The sequence below is a fragment of the Micromys minutus genome (assembly GCF_963924665.1).
Source record: "Micromys minutus genome assembly, chromosome: 6".
In the NCBI taxonomy this organism is placed as follows: domain Eukaryota; kingdom Metazoa; phylum Chordata; class Mammalia; order Rodentia; family Muridae; genus Micromys; species Micromys minutus.
Window position 1 is genome coordinate 25,243,210 of NC_137975.1, and position 5,399 is coordinate 25,248,608.

The following is a 5,399-nucleotide window of genomic DNA, read 5'->3' on the forward strand; positions in this document are numbered from 1 at the left end:
CTCTGATGGCCTGGGTGACCGTGGATGAAGTCAGGCGTTTGCATCCCATGACACCATCTAACAAGAACTTTCCTAAGGAGGACTGAAAGGTCTTTGTGGGGGGTTTGTACACATGTTCCTACAGTCCAAGCACCACAAACTCAGGCAACCTTCCGCTGGAGGACAAGAAAACAAAAATGGTAGTTAAAATGAGCATTACGTCCCCAAAAGCCCCCCTTCTGGGTTGATGTGCACAGAGAATGGTACACACATCCCTGAACCTACATCTTTCTCTTTTCATTAATGATGAATTTCCCCAAAAACAGATGCTGAAGCCTGGGCGTCAATGTAACAAGCCCCGTGAATCAACCATTCAGGTTAAGTACATGCTAACGTGATTTCAAATTTGCTTCCTATAAATGGAACTGTACCTGAGGCCTGCTGCCTACCACACTGTCGGGAGATACGTCCTCTCTAATTCACCTTTGCCTTTAGTTTAACTTCACCATAGCGAGAGAGCCGTACACAGTCAGTAGAAAGTGCACTTCGGAGCTTTTTATCTTTCCGTGACACGGAGGACACTGTGTTGCTGAGCTAAAAAGCCTTAGGACTGTTGAACACACTCTCGACATCTGGTTGGTTTATTAGGTTGCGTTGTATCATCAGCCAAGGGGTGCCCGGGCTTTTATTACATATTCATAGATCTCAGCCTGGCTAGAGTTGTTTGTGCCGATTAGCACCAGAGTCTAAACGGCTGATCTAATTGGCAGCTCAGGTTGTGTCTTTAAACTGTACAATGACTTCACATAATGTCTGTAACTGACTTTTTTTTCCCCCAACAAAACGTTATGTGTACAAGCTTTGCCACATTAATGTTTGAAACGTCTTTCTCTTCATCCCAACCACTGTACATTTATCTATCAAAGGATAGCTGTTTTCAGTATCTCTTTGTCCTTGCATTTGGGTCCCTCCAGGGTATCCCACTCCCGCCCCAGTAAACACCATCAAAGTATCTTCTGTTGCCAAATGTTCCTTAGAAGGCAACGGCCCCAGCAGTTAAGACTCTGGCATCTACAGCTGGGAGGAAGGCACAGCTTTCACTAGCTGCTTTAAAGTAAGTGGTGCGCTCTTTTAAGAGTCCCTGGGAACACCATGTTTGGATACCTTCCCAAAGCCAAATACTGCTTCAGAATCATAGGCAACAACTCACTGCTGCCAAGATGGGTGTGAGTTAGTATTAATTTTTCTTTTACTTGAAATGTCTCATCTTTTGGTTTTTGTTGTTGTTGTTGTTTTGTTTTGTTTTTTGTTTTTTAATTACCTGAGTGTATCCTTATCACTTATGGAAAAAGTCTTTGTTATTCTCCCTCTCTCTGGGGTTGCCAAGGCAGGTGCCCAGCAGAGCACTGGTCAACCAAACAACTCCTCTGCCCCAGCCAAGACTAGCTCCCTCCACCAAGAAGGCCAAGCCTCCTTCTCCGCGCTGTGTGGAAAGCTAAGAAGCTTGCACCTTTTCTAGCGACCTGCCTTTGTGGGATATACAGTTCGAAGGACACCTTAACATTCTTTCCTTGTAGAAGGGAGCAGTGGTGATAGAGGAACAGTAGCACCCAAGTGTCCAACCCAGGGCCCGCCCGAGAAGAACTGCAATGATCATGACGGCAGGGGACAGGCAGGTGCAAGTGAGCCAACATGAAACAGGAATCTATGTTGTTACAGGAGGAAGGCAGCCTCACAGATGAGCCCATGCACAGCTGACAGAGGAAGAGGACCGTGATGCTTAGAGTGAGGCCTGTCCCTCTGAGGATCCATGGTCTCATGGCCCGATGATCCTCCCACTGGGGGACCGAACGGTGTGAGTTGGAGAGCCATTGTTTAGAGCCGCAGCCAATGCCACACATCAATGTTTTATAGTTAGTTGAGAGCAACTTGGATTGTAAATTCTTTAAAGGGAGGAATTATGTCATGTGAGTCCTCCAAGTGCTCCCCCAACAGTGAGCACAGAGCTGTGTTCATGAGTTTTTAATAACACCCATGCGATCATATTCTTGGGTCTCGTGAAAAGACTGATGAACAGCGAATGGAGTTACTAGCCCATCTGCCTTTCTCTCACACACTTGTTTGCAAAAATGTATAGAAAAAAAAAAAATGCTTCCAGTTCTGGGGCTCATTTCTTTTCTGATATGTCTACGTGGTGAGGAAATAGGCTTGTTCACTCTACAGAAGCTGTAATTGACACCTACTCGGTTTAATTGACTTGCACCTCAAGACAGACTGAGCCCTAAAACACACGAGTTTCCTGGGAACTCTGTCCCAATGCTATGTGTGCCTTGTTTTCCTTCCTGTCCCCAAGTGCCCCCCCATACATCCGGGCTTTTGTTCTGAATAACACAAACATCAACAGACGTCCACTTCTGACATCAGCACAGCCCGGCAGGTAACAGAACCGGTTAGCTGCCAGGGATTCATGAACTGTGACTGGCCAATCTCTGTGTTCACTGAGGAAAGTCTGCGTCCTGTTTCAGAACAGACAAAAGAACATACTGGGTACATCGCCAGGTGAGGACTCTGAGCAGGTGTTCCAGCATATGTTGGTGCCAATACAAATACTACACACACACACACACACACACATACACACACACATACACACACCAAGAGCTTGGGAAGGACACTCTAAGAGTCCATAACAAAAGGAGGATGTTAAATTCTACTAAAATAAGCTACTGTCAGACAGACATCTATAATGTCAGCACATGGGAGGCTGAGACAGAAGGATCTCAAGTTCAAGGTCAGCCCATCCAGCATATTGAAAACTGTCAAGGTGGAGGTAGAGAAAATTCGTTGTTAGATATTGCTGTTCTAAAATGTTTGAGAGGGAAGAATTGGGGAGCAGGGAACTTTTCAGAAAAGGATGAACCCTGTCTTGCCAAGAGATACTCAAAGTAGGATCTATACTAGACCATAAATATGTTAAGATTTTACTACACTTTGTCCTGGGTCTTATATTACTTTATTAATAGGAATTTTAACAGCCCTAGAATTTAGTCTCATTCCTAGTATCTAAACGTCAACAAAAGGCTGACTACATATGAGAAAAGAAAGTGGATCCTTTATTTATTTATTTATTTATTTATTTATTTATTATCAGCTAAGGTGAGCCCTTTGTGTGTGTGGCCATTGTGTATCAGGCCTTTGGTCACAATAGTACTAGAAGATACATGTCACTACTACTATTTTTCACAGAGGGAAACCAAGGCTCAGAATGGGTAACTTGCTCAGGGGACAATCAGCCAGACATGGAAACAGACCTAGTTCTCGAATCTTTATCGGGATGCTCTGGTGCTGAATGCTGAGTCTACAGGTGTTTATGTATGATGGGTTAGGGAACACACAAGATATTTTTGTTGTCATAACCCAAGTCTACAGCACAGCTGAAGATTCCATGTAGTGTTTGTTTTGACATTCATCTCAGCTGAGAGACCAGCAGACAGAACCATCTGCCCAAATCCAAAGCTTCCCTGTGTCCTTACGGTGATAGGATCTACCTCGGTGGTGGCCTGACCCAAGACTCGGATCTCAGGAACAGCACTCAGGATCTCCCCCACCCACCCACCCACCCACTGCCACAGTCTAATGGAATATGGCTCATAGGAGTCTCTGAGGAGGTTTCATCAGATGCCACACAAAGGCCACTCCGATGCATCGCTGAGAGTGAGGCTGATGTCCTGGTGAGGAAGTCCGGGCTGTCTGGTGCATCAAAGATGACCTCGCCTACCTTCCTCCTGGTTTCGGAGCAAAGGCAACAGGTGTTGGTAGTCCTGGTAAAAAGAGGAACAGGAAAAGACACTTTGTTTTACAAACTTGCCCACCTATGTCCTGAGAAACCACCTACACTCTCAGAGGGTCCCAGCTGTGTCCCACAGCTGCAGAGTTCCGTGAGTGGGTCAGAGGACGGCTAACAGTAAGGAGAAGGGTGCTTGGGTGACCAACACCACCCACCCATGTACAGACAACGGAAAGGGCCTCGAGAAGGAGCCCGGGAAAACAATGCTAAAGCCAGGGGCACTCTGGTTATGAAAGCATTACAGGTTCTAGATGCCAGAGCTTCCAGGTGGCTCACAAAGGCGGGGACAGCCGACTATCACCTTCAAGGAAAGTCTGAAGCTGTGAAAAAGTCCGGAGCTGCCATGACGTAGCCACTGGAGCAGCAGGTGGGGAGGTGGGGAGGCACCAAAAGCACCATAGCCGCCGCCCTTCCGGAAAGGTCCTGTTGTGCTCTGCTCCGCGGTGAGCGAGGAACCCCGCTCTCAAACCTTTGGTCCCCACCCAACTCCCCCTCAAGCTTTGATTGGCCCGCTCTTTCCCTAGGCCAGCCAGTCAGAAGCTTGTTACCAAGACGGAGCTCCCCCCCCCCTTCGACCGGGCGGAGGCTGCATCCTCACTGTTGTTGCGGAGCAAGGAAAGCTGCTTTGCAAAGCCTGTTCCGTGGTTTAAATCCTAGCCAGATGCTACCGCGGGGACTGAAGGACGAGGGTGGGTGGGTGGCCCCACCCTGGTTACATAGCTTGGAGGCAGGGAGCAGACACCTGCCTGCCCTTGTCGCCCCAGCCAGCCCTCGCCCTCCTCCCCTCGGCTCCCCCTTGCTGGGCAGATCTGATTCAAAGCAACTGGTGGTGGTACGGCCAGGTGCCCAGCTGTCCCAGCTGAATGGCCACCGCCCCACCGTCGAGCAAAACAGAACTGCCTCCAGGAGGAGGTGCTGACGCCACCAACTCACACGGTTAGGGCCGCCCTATGAAGTGTAGACAACCCTGTCTCCCGTGGGCAGAACCGGACGGGCTAAAGACCTCAGGAAAAAAAGAGACAAATGGCAAGCCACTTGCCTGTTTAAGTGACCATCTATCTAAAATCCTAGCCATCAATGCTCGGGCTGTTACAAAACAAGAATCTGAACCAAGGTGCCTCGAGACCCAGAACAGAGCTAGGACAGGTGAAGAAGGGCACAAGTGGGACCAGGGCCTACTGAACAGGATTTTCTAAGAACGGGGTTTCAGCCATGGCTCAGTTCCTACCAGATGAGAAGACGGGGGCAAATCTATACCTTTGCAAAATATTCTTTTGCTCTCACACCCGATCCCCCAAATCCCTGGTTTCGTCTTCATTGCCTTATATACATGCACACTGGCCTGGTGATGATCATAATATCAATATTTAGTAGCAGCTACTGTGGGTTCAGTATGAACCAGACTGTTCTGAGTGCTCCTATCAGCCAATCCCACAACAGAATTAAGCAGAGGAACATTTATCATCGTTGAGAAGCTCTGTAACTTGAGAAGCTCTGTAACTCCTACCGTCGCAGGGCTGTCAGAAGAGCAGGAGGTGCATGTAATAAATTTTCCTGGGGACCCCTTCCAGTC